The 15,761-nt window shown below is 36.9% G+C and overlaps 1 protein-coding gene across 2 annotated transcripts in view; it reads right to left on the bottom strand.

Moving 5' to 3' along the window:
- LOC149134616 (uncharacterized) overlaps positions 1 to 15,761 on the bottom strand; it is a 34,641-nt gene that overhangs the window by 9,940 nt on the left and 8,940 nt on the right. For both annotated transcript variants that reach the window (XM_089354988.1, XM_089354989.1), the window contains exon 2: positions 3,594 to 3,764. The gene's annotated coding sequence lies outside the window, so the exon portion shown is untranslated. The remainder of the gene's footprint in view (positions 1 to 3,593; positions 3,765 to 15,761) is intronic.

The following is a 15,761-nucleotide window of genomic DNA, read 5'->3' as shown; positions in this document are numbered from 1 at the left end:
TTAATTGAGTACGACGTTTCACGGTTAAGAGTATGAAGGTACTCTATTCCGATCTTCAGCCCAATATTCGAATAAATTTGAAAGTGTCTATATAACTCATGGGAAATTTGACCATGCGACATCAAAAACACATGAGGTAGGCACTTACAAAATTTATCGGCTAGTGAGTTCAAACACTTCACTCCAAAGAATCTATTCCATGTGCGCCACAAATAGTCCCGTATAAAAGGGTTACAGTTTAACCATCCAATTAGAGGCATCAATATAAAATATACAGATATAGGGCAGGGAATCGTCAATTAGTAATAAAATTAATAATTAACAATTTTGCCAAGTAGTTCAGTATGAAAAAACCTTTATCGGTAAAACCATTTATAATCATAAATATACAGGGATTAGCATGAGTTGCTTCTCCAACATACTGAAAATTTAGAAATAGCAGTCAAAGAACTACTGATTCCAAACTACAAATTTTTTTTCTCTAACGGATGGCGATATTTATGGCACACACAGAACAAAAAACAGAAGAGAAAAGCAAAAACAATCCTGCTACATATATATATATATATATATATATATATATATATATATATATATATATATAATATTAGGATAAAGACTTTATAAGAATTTATCAAGTAGTTAGCGTGAAAAACCTCATAAGGAAAAAAGCCATCATTTTTTTTTTCCATAAATATATATAATTTAATTTATATAAGGGCATTACTATACAATAATGTCTCACGCTTAGAGGGACTCCATCAGTCAAAACTACCAAAATAAGCACATTTTTACCGATCGCAAGGGAATGCAACTTTCAAAGCTAACCTCCTAAAAACTTTTGGTAGTTTTGACTTATGGAGTCCCTCTAAGCGTGAGGCATTATTGTATAGTAATGCCTTTATATAAATTAAATTATATATATATATATATATATATATATATATATATATATATATATATATATATATATATATATATATATATATATATATAAGTCAATTGGACATACACAGTGAATATATTGGACTGACGCTCAGTGAAAGTTTTAGATGGAGAAATAAAAATGACGTTTCGATCATGGCTCTTCGTCAAAAAGAGGTAAAAGTTCAGATAGGAGTGAAAGGAGGAAGGAGCTGACAGTCTGAGAAAAGCACGTTTGTTTTTACATGGCCGAAAAATAATTCTCTCTCTCTCTCTCTCTCTCTCTCTCTCTCTCTCTCTGTAGGGAGAGAGACAGATAGGCAGACAGAGATAGAGGGAGAGTAAAATCTTTAAATATGTTGCTCTCAAAGAACATTTTAGCTGATTTCCTATGGTGCACTGATTTGACTAAATCCAAATTAGTGGGGCTCTAATAAGCTCGCGTGGACGTAAAACTCTGTGAGGCTTTGTAGAGTTCTTTGGTGGGGATGATTCTGAGGGACTCCGTAGGTTGCTATCGGGCTTTGCCTGATTCTAAAAGCATGTTAATGATATACATACTATAGAATATTTTAAAATTGAAAATTCCTTTTTATTTAATATATAAAATCGATCAAGAAGCCAAATAAGTATTGCCGTGGGCCGTATGCTTCACACATATGTACAGTAATATCAGTTCTCAAGCAGAGGCTGTTAGAAAAGAGTTGCTTCTTTTCTTTTCCTTTTTTCTGACAGACTCGACATCATCACTCCTGATGTTCCTGAAAGTTTTCAAGACTGAATCGAGTTTACTGGGTATGTAATATAAAGCATCCATCCAGGGTAGTGAGCTATATTCTTTGAAGATTCATGTTTGCATAAATGTATTAACAATGCCTCTCCTACCCATATATACAGTTTGTTTGCAATTTTTTTCACAGAGCTTCAAACCTCTTTTAACAGCTTTATTACATACAGTAGAGGAGATATGTTCCGCCCACACCAAATCTCTTTCTATGGTTACACCCAGAACGTCAAGCTGATTTTTAATACCCGACTTACAATTCTCAAAGTGCAGCTCAAGATTTCATGGACTTCTTTTTTATTCCGTTGTTTTTTTTTATATTCCTTTTCCCTTGACAAAACCATTTTATTGCACTGTTATGTCTCATATGTCACCTTCTTAGTCATCAGCCCAGACTTTATGCCTGACAGGGTCACCACCACTGAAGCTGTTCTTACTGCAGGGCTGCTCTTCAATTGTTGAGTTGGCGCAACTCGTTACAACAACACTAATCAAAGAAGAGAATATGCTTCTATAAAGCCTCGTTAATTTATATCTTTTATCACTAATCATTTACTTGTTTCAGTCATTAGACCACAGCCATGTTAGGATACCGCATTGAAGAGTCTTTATTCCAACGAAACGACCTCAACACTTATTGTTAATTTAAGTGTAGCACTTATTCTATCGGTTTCTTTAACTGAACACACACACACACACACACACACACACAAACAAACAAGCAAACAAATATATATATACACACATACATACAATGAGCTTCATTCGGTTGCCGTCTACCAAGTCCATTCACAAGGCTTCGACCGGCCTGAGGCTGTAGTACAAAACACGCGCCCAAGTCGCCCAAAGTGATATGCAGTGGTACTGAACCTGGAACCACGTGGCTGGCAAGCAAACTTCTTACCACTAAGCCACGCCTGTATTTAAAAATATAGCAAAAAATGTTGGAGCATGAGCTTGAATCATTTTCGAAATGTTATTCAATAAATTATTCATATTGCTGTTGCTGTTGTTGTTGTTGTTATAAGTATTTTTAGTGATGGTAGTAGTGTTGGTGGTCATCGTCATCGTCGTCATCGTGTATGTTTGTGGGAGGGGTAGTGGTGTTGATGCTGCTATTCTTTAGCATGATTGAACGCATCAATGACCAGGGTTTTCAACCATGATCATCCCTTTTCTTTAATACCCAGGATCATGTAGTAGTCATAGACGTTAAATACTAATCGATGCAGTTAGCTGTTACCTGGAACATAACTGAGAGCCACCACGGTATCCGCCAGGATGATATATCCCTTCAAACTTATATGTGTATGTGTGTGTACACATACATACATACATACATACATGCATGCATACACACATACATACATACATACATGCATGCATACATACATACATACATACATACATACATACATACATACATACATACATACAAACAAGCATGCATATATGTACATACACATTCATACATACATGCATATATAAAGAATTAGTTAAAACGTTGTAGCAAGTTGTATGATTTGAAAATTACTATTTTAAAATCTCACAACGAGAGATATTCAGCAACAGTACTTTGGAGCAAAGATTGTTTGTCAACATAACATGGCAGTCCTGGTTTAGGACGAATGTTGCTGTAATTTAGCCCCAGGAGACATCGTCTCCAGCTAGCTATACGACACGATCTGTATCCTTATATTTTCGAACAAGGGAATATAAGGACACAGATCGTGTCATATAGCCAGCTGGAGACGACGTCTCCTGGGGCTAAATTACAGCAGCATTCGTCTTAAACCAGGAGCGCCATGTTATGTTGGCAAGCAATCTTTACTCCAAGTTGTATGATGTTTATTATTATTTTTTTAAATATATAAACAACTCGTACCTATTTTCTCTGTACAAATGACGTTGTCGACATATACAAGAAAAATGTCCTGTCAAGGTCATAGCTGAAGGTTGTTTTCTTGTTCCGTTTCTCACCGTTTCATGCTCCAATAAATGCAGAAAACAAAGACTACATTTATCTGTAAATCGGCCAAAATATTTGGATTATTTTCTGAAAGTAGGAAAGATAACATTGAAGTTTTTTATTTGCATTATACCGTGGTGATGTGGAAATTATCGGACGTTGCTGTGTGATAAGAAGTTTGCTTTAAAGCCACAAGGTTCTTGGTTCAATTCCCTCTGCGTAGCACCTTGGTTAAGTGTTTTCTAATACAGCAACTGAAAGAAGTCCGTCGTGTATATATATACGTGTTGTCGTGTTGTTTTAGACTAAATGCTCCATGGCAGTGCCCCAGCATGGCCACCGTCCAATGACTGAAACAAGTAAAAAATAAAGAAGTGAAATTGAATGACATAGTACCACACATATTACTGGTGTGTCTTTATATTAGTGGTGTGTCATTTTCGATATTGTCTCCGTATCTCGATTAATTCAAGATGTCAGGATCTTGATTCTAGATTTCTATAAACTATATCCTTCGTGAAGCATCGCCATCACGGTTATACAAATATTTTGACTGAGGGACAAAAGTCGACGGAAAAAAATACTTCAGTTTATTGATAGGGATGTGAGAAAACTAAAGAAAAAGAGCTATATTCTATACAAAAGCGTATGGAATGTATCAAAAACATGGTTTACCATTTTATGGTAGCAACTGATGCTACAAACAATGGTGTAACAAAATATTTCCCAATACTTCTGAGATGGTTTCATTTTATGAAGGGTATGCAGCATGTCCTAGTTGGCTCTTTCACAGCGATAACGATGAATCATTTGAGGAAATAACATATTTGTTGCAATAGGCGTGCGAAAGTAGTGTTGAGAGTAAACAAACATTTCGAACAGTTCAAATATGTGTGGGACATATTTGACCTGTACAAAGACAGTATTCACTGCTTTCTAGTGTTGTTGATTTACTTATAAAGAAACAAATGTTTCCAAAATCATTTTAGAGTTCTTTCTTGCTGTACCCGGTGCTCATGATAGCCAAGAAGTTAAAAATGATTTCGCAGTTTTCGCTAGAAGTCGCCTTGAAATGACTAATGACGTTTTTCAATAACACCTGTTGTCTAAAGTGAAAATTGTTCTTAGCGGCAAATAGCAGTGAATACGGCTTGTCTACGGGTTAAATATAACCCAGATCCATTTGAACTGATGGAAATGTTTATTAACATACTAGTTCCTAACTAAATTAGAGACGCCGGATGTCGATCTGCATAAAGTGTATATATACACCACTGATAATGCAAGTGTAATTCAAATACCTAAATACACTGCTGATAGTGCAAATTTTAATTATGGAAAACGTCATGTAATGTCGAGCACACACGTATTTCTTTGGTCAGACCCCTCTAATCTGCCCTACCCTCTATCATCTATGCAAAGCACAGTTAATTTCTTCAAGGATTGAATCCTCCAGCAGCTGTTGCACGTATGCTCGACAAATCATGCATCTTAAAATATTTTATCATGTACACGTTCCTATAGTTCTTATAGGTGTCCAACAAGTTCGCTTTATCTTTAGTTCGCCAATTGTCTCCCATAAACCTAAGTCTACGTTTTTTATAAACTTTTTCACAAACAACGGAGCGTGAAGCATTCCTCACGAGCGCACGTTCGTGAGATGGTTGTGATCTGTAAACAGTGTTGAGTAGGAACTGGTAAGAGAAGTATCAACACGCAATGACGTTGATGCTGCTATTGTTTAGCATGATTGAACGCATCAATGACCAGGGTTTTCATCCATGATCATCCCGTTTCTTTAACACCCTGAATCTTGTAGTAGTCATAGATGTCAAATACTAATCGATGCAGTTAGCTGTTACCTGGAACATAACTGAGAGCCACCACGGTATCCACCAGGATGATATATCCTTTCAAACTTATATGTGTGTGTGTATTGTGTGTGTGTACACATACATACATACATACAACGGAATAGAATAAAAGCGCAATATGTATGTCAAAATAAAACGGAAGAGAAAAATAAGACAAGTTATATGATCGTCTACATGCCATGTCTGACACCACTATCACGCAGCTTTGCTGCAGTTACCTTGTTGGTAATAATGTTATATTTCTATTAACAAGACGCAGCAAAAAAAAAAAGCATCATATATTCTCTATTTTTAATAAATATTTCAGCAGCAAACACAAGACGTCAACTGATTCAAGTCATGTTGGTAACTGAAAAATAATGGCTAAATTTTAGGAACATGAAAACACCATTTTCATCCTCCTAACTTCACGAGCATCATGTCAATGGCCGTATAAAATATGAACAATTTTTCTGTCGCATCCTGTAACACTGCTAGGTAAATTTTGCTTCCAAGAATCCTCATGCTCCTTAATATTAACATATATGTTCCATTTAGCCTACTTTCTATTGCTTTGCTAAGTGTCCACCATACAAAGCCATATATGAATATCTTTTACAGCAAGAAAAGTGCAGTAAAATAACTGTGGTACCGTTTAAACGAATTGTAAATTAACTCTTAATATTTCCTTATTCCTATAGGAAGTATTTGGTGTTGGAGAAGCCAATTCTGACACGGTGGGTGTTGATAATGGAGTGGTACCTGGAATTTAGGGGAAAGTTCCTTTGGATAGCTTGACGTCAAGTTCTTTTCGATAGGTTGACGCGCGGCGCGCATATATGTGTGCATGTATGTATGTATGTATATATATATATATATATATATATATATATATATATATATATATATATATACGACGGGCTTTTTTTCAGTTTCCGTCTACCAAATCCACTCACAAGCCTTTGGCCGGCCCAAGGTTATAGTAGAAAATATTTGCTCAAGGTGCCACGCAGCAGGACTAAATCCGGAACCATGTCGGTGGGAACCAAACATCTTACCACACAGCTGTATGTGTGTGTGTGTGCATATGTACGTATGTATGTATGTATGTATGTATGCATGTATGCTTGTATGTATGTATGCATATATGTTTCTGTGTGTATGTATATTTCTAAGTTTGTATGGTTGCATCTATATGTATATATATATGTGTGTGTGTATGTATATATATGCTCGTGTATGTGTATATTATATGAATAAACATATGTAAGCACAATGATTAAAACACTTTAACCTACCATTCCACCACCAACACCACCGACACCACCACCAACACCAACACCAACACCACGATCACCACCACAACCACCACCACCACCACCAGCAAAACAACAACAACAACACCACCACCACCAACAACAACAAAAACAATCACTACCACCACCCGGAGTAAAGCAACGAACACCCTGAGACCTATACCATTTATTTATTGACAGCAAGTCACAGCATACATAGATTGACATATGGCCCCTAGAGCCGTAAAACCTTCCTGCAACCCCACCTCCCGTCAATGTGCCATATATTAAAACGAGTCACTATGTGTGGGTTCTAGCTATATTTTATATAGGAATAACCATTTCCACAGATACATGACCTACATCTTCAACAGGTTCTTTTATTTCTCATATTTTATTTGTATTTATTATTATTTATTTATTAATTTATTTATTTACTTATTTATTTTGGTAATTACAATTTGACCCAAATATGAATTTACACTCAACCCATTAGCTTTCGAAACTGCTGATTCTTAAATTTTGTTGATTTCTTCCTGTCTGTCTGTATGTCTGTAGTCAGTCTGTCAGTTAATTTGCTACTCGCAGGTTTCCTGCACACCACCTCTTCTATCGCCCCCTCCGCCTTCTTTTCCTTGTTTTACCTCTTTCTTTTCCCCTTCTCTCTCTCTCTTTATATTTACATATATATATATATATTTATATATATGTATATATATATATATATATATATATATATATATATATATATATATATATATATATATATATACACACATAACCACATTTATAGGTATGTATATATACATATATATATATAGAGAGAGAGATGGATAGATATTTATACACACATAGATATGTATATATATACATATATATATGTACGTATATACATACATACATATATATATATATATATATATATATATATATATATATATATATATATATATATATATACATATATATATATATATATATATATATATATATATATATATATATATATATATATATATATATATATACACACACAGTTTCCACCCAACTCTCTCTTTCTCTCAATCTATCTATCTATCTATCTATCCATCCATCCATCTCTTCCTCAATCACCCTCCATAAAGAATTCTGGCTTGACATTTCCTTCTAATTTCAAGGAGAAACATTGTAGGGAGAAATTGAAATTTGAAGAACGAAATATGGTGTAAGTGGATATTTTCCATTGGCATACATTTCATAAATTTATTAAGCTTTTGAAATCAAGAACTTGGTCTCATTTTGTTTTCTGCATAAGATTTTATGCAAGCTAAGCATAGTTTTCAAATTACATTTAGATTTTCAAAGTCCGCCATATATTTAAACCTCTGCTGTAGTTTCTAACTACCAAGCTCTGCTATCGGTTTTAACCCCCGCTGTAGTTATAAGCTCCTCTATAGATTTTAAGCTCCAAGACCCACTTGAGATTTTAACCACCACTAAAGTTTTAAGCTCCTCTGTAGACTTTAAATACCATCATATTTTTGGAGTTTCTCTATAGCTCTATAGTTTTTAACCTCCATTCGGTGGCTTTCTAGTTGGTTCATCATCTGTGAATTTTTATTAAATCTTTCATATATTGCCATTTCGATAAACAATAGACACCATTTTGGATTATATAAACAAAGATTTTGCCAAAAGAAACCAATATGCAGGCCAAAAAGGGATTTAGTTACACGGAAATTTCTGATTGAAGTACTTTTCGCAATAGATTAGGAGTTAGGCTTTTTATTTGCTTTAGCGCTTTCGGCTTTGATCGGCTCGATGTTATAGTAGAAGACACTCACCCAAGTAGCCCGAGGTGACACGTACTGGTACTGAACCTGGGAATTCTTACTATAGAGCCATGCCTGTGCCTAAAAATATGTTTTAAAAAATTGGACTATGATCTCGGATCATTCTCGAACTGTTAATGAATAATTGATTAATGTTTTTGCTGTTAGTAGTGGTGGTGGTCGTGCCGCTACTGCTTAGTGTGATTGAACACATCGAAGACCACGGGTATTCCAACCATGGCCATCCAAGGCAGTGGACCGGCAGAATCGTTATCACGATGGGCAAAATGCTCAGCGGCATTTCGTTCGTCTTTACGTTCTGAGTTCAAATTCCGCCGAGGCAGACTTTGTCTTTCAACATTTCAGGGTCGATAAAAGAAGCAATCAGTTTAACACTGGGGTCGATGTAATCGACTTACCCCATCCCTGAAGCTACTTGTTAGCCCCACAATCACATCTAGGATTCTATGTGTGTCCGCGCGCGCGCTTGAGTGTTTCTAATTTAGGCACAAGGCTGGGTTTAGTCAATATCATCGACCTCAGTTCTCGACTAGCATTTGATTTTATCGACCACTGGAAGAACAAATGACAAAGTTGGCGTCGGTGAGACTTGATCTCAGAGGCACGCGGCTTAATAATAAGGTTGTTGCACTCTGGTACTTATTCTATTGCAGGTGTGGTTGTGTGGTAAGAAGCTTGCCACTGCGTGGCACTTTGGGTAAGTGTCTTCTACTATAACCTCGGGCCGACCGAAGCCTCTTTCTTCCTTCCTTTCTTTCTTTTTTTCCTTCTTGTACTCCAAACTAAATTCCTGTTACCGTCGTGGTTGTAGTTGCTACTGCTGCGGCTGCTACCGCTGCCACAGCTACTGCAACTACTGCTGCCGCTGGTACCTGCCACCGGCGCCGCCGCTGCTACCACTGCTGCCACCGCTGCCACAGTCGCCGCAACTGCTGCTGCCGCTGGTACCTGCAGCTGGTACCTGCCGCTGGTACCTGCCACCGCCGCCGTCGCTGCTGGTGCTCATGCTGCTGCTGCTACAATTATGGCTGTTTAGCCCCAGTCATCACTTTGAACGGACTAACCTATAATCAATATACGTCACGCTACAGCAGGCTGATCTGTTTCTTTCTTCCTTTTTAAACCCCAAACAATATTATTTACAATGTCCGTTTTAAAGACATTAGCTTGTGACACGAGTGTAATTTGGTTTCTATTTTTTTTGCAGATGAGACGACTAGGTAGAGGCTCCTTCATTGGCTCAAAACAAGTATGTCTTTCAAAATCATTTTTATGGCCAAAAGGAAAAGGGTGGGACCTATGAACTTTTTCAGGGATCCTGTGACCGAAGGGTTATGGAGAGACATCCTCAAAATATAGATCTTACCCCAAATGCTTTACAACAAAGCAGCCCCTACTAAAGCCATCGATGGACCAAGAGTTGTTGTGTGTGGGGGGGGGGGCGTGATAAATAAGCTTACCACATATGAGCTAGTAGAATCTCGTAACTTCCTATTTGAATATATGGTAGAAGATATTTGCTCAAAGTTGTTAATCGCACCGTGAAGGGAATCGAAATGGGCTTGCGGCATCCGCTCCCTGAGAACTTATTTTATTACTTGACACATAACTTCCTAGTTGTATAGAATCAAAAAAAAAATTTTTTTAAGGAAAAAAGAAAAAAAGAAAGAAAGAGAGGAAGAAAGAGAATCATAAACAATAGAAAGTAATAGCCAGTTGACATATTCTGAAAAATACGATCCTTGGAAATGGTTCTCTTGCGAAATAATCAAACGCAGATGTTATAAAAACTATATTTCAACTGAAAATAAAACCTCGTTTTGACAAGGCAGTTTGTTGAAACTTAACAAGGAATATGATAAATGGTAAACAAGGACCAATATGGCGTATTTCATAATAAAGGCGAATGAAATATAAGCTATTATTTTCCATATGGCGTTTATACAAACTGATCTATATTTTAGAAAGAGAGAGTAGAGCCAGAAAAACAAATATTAACTTGTAATAATATTGTGTTTGATTTTTGAAGTTAAATAAAAACCGTTCTTGTTATTGTCGGTGTTGTTGTTGTTGTTTAACCCCAGGTCAGCCTGGATTGAGCAGATCTATAATCGAAGAGAATCCATGTCACCGTTCAATATTTTTCTTTTTCTAATCATTGAGCACAAACAAAAACAAGAACAACAAAAGTCAAATGAACATACACAGTGAATAGATTAGTCTAACGCTCGGTGAAAGTTCAGATGGGAAGTTAAAAGTAGAAACATGCTGTTTCAAGAACTGCTCTTCATCAGATTGTGGAAGGCCAGAGAGAAGGAAAAGGAGGAAGAAATGAAAAGTGAGAAGAAAAGCACGTGGACTGCTACATGGTCAAAAGATATATATGTATAAATCTGTGTTTGTTTGCGTTATGTTTGTCCCCCGCCACTACTGCTGGAAAATATGCCTGGGTTATTATAGCGGTGCGGCAAAACTGACCGACGTAATAAGTACCAGGTTTAAAAACTAAGTCCTGGCGTTGACTTGTTTGACTGAGCCCCAACATGGCCGCAGTCTAATGAGTGAAACAAGTAAAGGGTAGAAGAGAGAAAAAAACATTGTATTTGTAGCTGTTTAATCCAGGCTCAACCTAGCGATCAAATTGAGATCAAAAATATTCCGTTAGTGACCACCCTTTTAGATTTTCAACCACTGTGTACCCCACCTTTGTAAACATTAAATTAGCCAGTATAATGTTATATTTTTAGTTTCTCTCTATTTTTTCTTTTGTTGTTGTAAGCCAATATTGTGAGTGGAGCTTAGATTGCTATTTTTAGCATGCCACGTGACTGGGTAGAGCAGTGCTTCTCAAGCCCTGGAGGGCTGTGGAAAATTTGATATGGGTACTGGGCAGAAAAGGGGGGAAGGAGAGGCGGAGTTGATATGTGCAACTGTAGAACTCTTCTTTTTCTCCGTTTTCGAATTTTTGTCTGTTATTTCAGTTCTTTTATTCTTTTTGTTTCACTTATTTTGACTGCGGCAATGCTGGAGCACCGCACTGAAAGGTTTTAGCTGAACAAATCGACCTCAGGATTTCTTAAAGCCTAGTACTTATTCTATCGGTCTATTTTGCCGAACCGTTAAGTTACAGGGACATAAGCGTACCAGTACCAGTTGTCAAGCGGTGGTGGGAGGGACAAACACAAAGACATATACACATACATATATATATATATATATATATATATATATATATATATATATATATATATATATATATATATATATATATGTATGTATATATACATATATACGACAGGCTTCTTTCAGTTTCTATCTACCAAATCCACTCACGAGGTTTTGGTCGGCCCGAGGCTATAGTAGAAGACACTTGCGCAAAGTACCGTGCAGTGACTGAACCTGGAACCATGTGGTTAGGTAGCAAGGTTTTTAACTTACAGTCACGCCTGCACCTATATTGACTTTAAAAACAGAGCCACGCCTGCATCTATATTGACTTTAAAAACAAAACAAATTCAAATGTAATATTATAAGCCGAAATGTGATAGGCTGGCAGAATAGTTATAGCACGCTGGGCGAAGTGCTTAGCGGTATTTCGTCCATCGTTACGTTCTGACTTCAAATTATGCCGAGGCAAATTTTGCCTTTCATCATCTCGGGGTCGATAAAATAAGTACCAGTTGATAAACTGCTTGTTATCCACAATCACTACAACATCAACGACAACGATATTAGTTTCTGATTGAAGCACAAGGCCAGCAGTTTTGTGGGGGACGGTATTAGTCAATTAAATCAGCCCCGGTCCTTGGTACTATATTCAGTTGATCCCACGAAAGAATGAAACGCAAGGTTGACCCCAGCAGAAGTTGAACACAGAATGTAAAGAGCCAGAACAAATATCGCAAAACATATTTTTCTGACACACACCATTTTGCCCGCTCATCGTCCTTAACGGTTTCAAAATTTGGCAAAGGACCAGGAATTTTGTAGGGAAAGATTAGTTGATATTTTTGATCTCAGATCTTAACTGGTACATTATTTTATAGACTTCGAAGGGACGCAAGGCAAAGTCTGCTACGGTCGCATTTGAACTCAGCACATAATAACGGATGAAACGCCGCTAAGCATTTTGCCTGGCGTGCTAATGATTGTGCGAGCTCGCCGCCTTATCAACATAATAACAATAAGCATTTCTACTAAAGGCACATGGCCTGAAATTTGGGTGGGACGGGAATACTCTATTACATCACTCCAGTGTTTCACTAGTACTTAATTTATCGACCCCGAAAGGATGAAAGGCAAAGTCGACCTCAGCGGAATTTGAACTCAGAACAGGGTGACGAGCGAAATACCGCTAAGCATTTCGCCCAGCGTGCTAAGGTTTCTGCCTTCCATCAGCAGTAATAATAATAAACTTCAAAGATGTGAATAAGTAAATAAAACTCTGTGTGTGTGTGTGTGTGTGAGTGTGTGTGTGTGTGTGTGTGTGTGTGTGTGTGTGTGTGTGTGTGTGTGTGTGTGTGTGTGTGTGTGTGTGTGTGTGTGTGTTTATGTGTGTGTGTATGTGTGTGTGTGTTTGTGTGTGTTTGTGTGTGTGTGTGTGTGTTTGTGTGTGTGTGTGTGTGTTTGTGTGTGTGCGTGTGTGTGTGTGTGTTTGTGTGTGTGTGTGTGTGTTTGTGTGTGTGCGTGTGTGTGTGTGTGTTTTGTGTGTGTTTGTGTGTGTGTGTGTGTGTGTATTTGTGTGTGTGTGCGTGTGTGTGTGTGTGTGTGTGTGTGTGTGTTTTAGAGAGGCGTGAGGAGACAAAATTGGTAACTGCGGCAAAATCATAATTTCCGATTTCTCGTTATTTTCTCCCTGCATGTTTGAAATCATTACATTACAAGTATTGCATCATCATCTTGTAATATTGCATCATCTTTTGGAGTTAAAATTGGTCAGCACCGTTGTTGTTGAAGTTGAGGATTTGAAACATAGTCAGGTGACAGGTACTTTTGTTTTTCAAGAAATTTTTCCTCATCTTAGATCCAATTGTAATCTAGGCTGCTAATAAAATATCTGGTGCTCAACAATCAATATTATTTTGTCTGTTAGATTCCTAGTCAATTTTTCCCCACACTAATGTCTCATTTGATAATTTCAATTTTCAAAACAAATTATGTCTAAAGTGGGGCAAAATGAGCAGTGCCTAATTTCAATAATTTCCTCTCTTTAATTGCATGGTGTGTGGATATATCAGGAAGAGAGCCATTCCGGAAGATCGTGAAGAATCTACAGAGAATGTTTTATGTTGAGTTTTAAAATTTAGTTGAGTTTCGTTAATTTTATATCATGTGCCATTTTTCCATGATTTTTTTTTTCATTTGACCTACATATTTCAAATATTTGTCGCATTTCTGATCTTTCTGATGTTTAGAGATGGATATTGATGTGTATGAGTCTTTTTGCAAATGCAATCCTACAGAATTGAACAGGCAAATTTATCTTATCTTTTCTTACCCATTTTTCTCCACCTAAATTTGTCTTTTACATGCTCAAAGAGATGGGAGATAATATTTTGAAATAGTGTTCTGAATATTTTATAGTGTTGTTTAATGTATTTAGAGTTCATTTGCTTAGATATAGTTGGCTGGCCTGAAGATATAGTAGAAGACACTTGCCTAAGGTACCACGCAGTGAGACTGAACCCTGACGCATGTGGTTGGGAAGCAAGCTTCTTACCACACAGTCACACACATACACGCGCACAGACACACACATGCACACACACACATGCACACACACACATGCACACACACGCACACGCGCACACGCACACACGCGCACACACATATACAGGGTGAGTTAGGTATTGGAGAACATATCTTTTTGGGGTCATTGCTGCATTTTTTGTTAACTCTGTATAATCTTTATTTCAGAAAATAATAATGGGAGACGCTCAGTTTACTCTAGAAATTAAGAGGCAAGCTGTTGTTGTAATTTTAAAAGTTACCAGTTCTTTCGTCTACAAAGTTTGTAAGGAGCTAGACGGAAACGTATCGCCAGTATCAAAGCATAAAAATCATTCTAAATGCTCTGAAATCATCAGAACACGTGATTTTATCCAGCAAGTTCAACAGACAATTGATTACGATCCCAGAAAGTCCATGAGGCCAATTGCAAAAGATCTCCAGGTGTCAGAAGAAACAGTCAGAAATGTTATTCACAAAGACATCAGATATAAGTCTTATATGATGAGGAAAGGTTGATTAGTCAGAAAAAGCAAAAGAAAAAAATCACTACATTAGATCTAAAATGCTCTTAAACAAACTGAAAAATTCAGCAGATTTAATTTGGTTTTTCTCTCTTGTGGGGACTGCGCAGCAAGCTAGTATCCTGAATTAAATTAAATTACACTGGCTTGATAATATGGACATGTACATTAAAATTAACGGACGTTTGGGTGCTAAATTGCACCAATGATGAGTGAAGCTTTGAAAAAAAAAAGGGGGTTAGTTAAATAAAAGGGGTGGCAGTAAATGTTTGAAAAGCACCGGTGTACAGGCTCACGATTTAGTTTTCTACTTGGTACCTTCTGGCTCAAGTAATGACAACAGTATTACAATGAAAACTAACGCCGTATTCACATGCTGATAAGCGGTTTCGAATTTCTTACGGTCGGCACCATTCGAAAACCGGAGCATATATTCTTTTATTTGTTTCAGTCATTTGACTGCGGCCATGCTGGAGCACCACCTTTAGTTAAATTATATATATATATAATCCAAGAGAGTTAGGGGTTGAGGATTCAACCCACTAAGGGATAGTATCTATCCAATATACTGCTGGGAGGGTACCCAATTATTGTTACACTAGTGTTATACCAAGTGCAATAAGTGGGTGCGGGTAAAAGGGGGTTATTTTACCCTAAATTTATATAGCAATGAGAAAATGGAGGAGAATATGCGGTACCCATCGACTTGCAGACAATGTATTCTGCAAGTCGATGGGTACCGCATATTCTCATTGCTATATATATATATATATATATATATATATATATATATATATATATATATCAATTATATATGTGAGTGTGTGTGATTATTTGTCTTCATTTATTTATT

Source organism: Octopus bimaculoides, chromosome 7 (genome assembly GCF_046866305.1).
Source record: "Octopus bimaculoides isolate indiv1 chromosome 7, ASM4686630v1, whole genome shotgun sequence".
NCBI lineage: Eukaryota > Metazoa > Mollusca > Cephalopoda > Octopoda > Octopodidae > Octopus > Octopus bimaculoides.
This window is presented reverse-complemented; position numbering and strand designations above follow the sequence as displayed.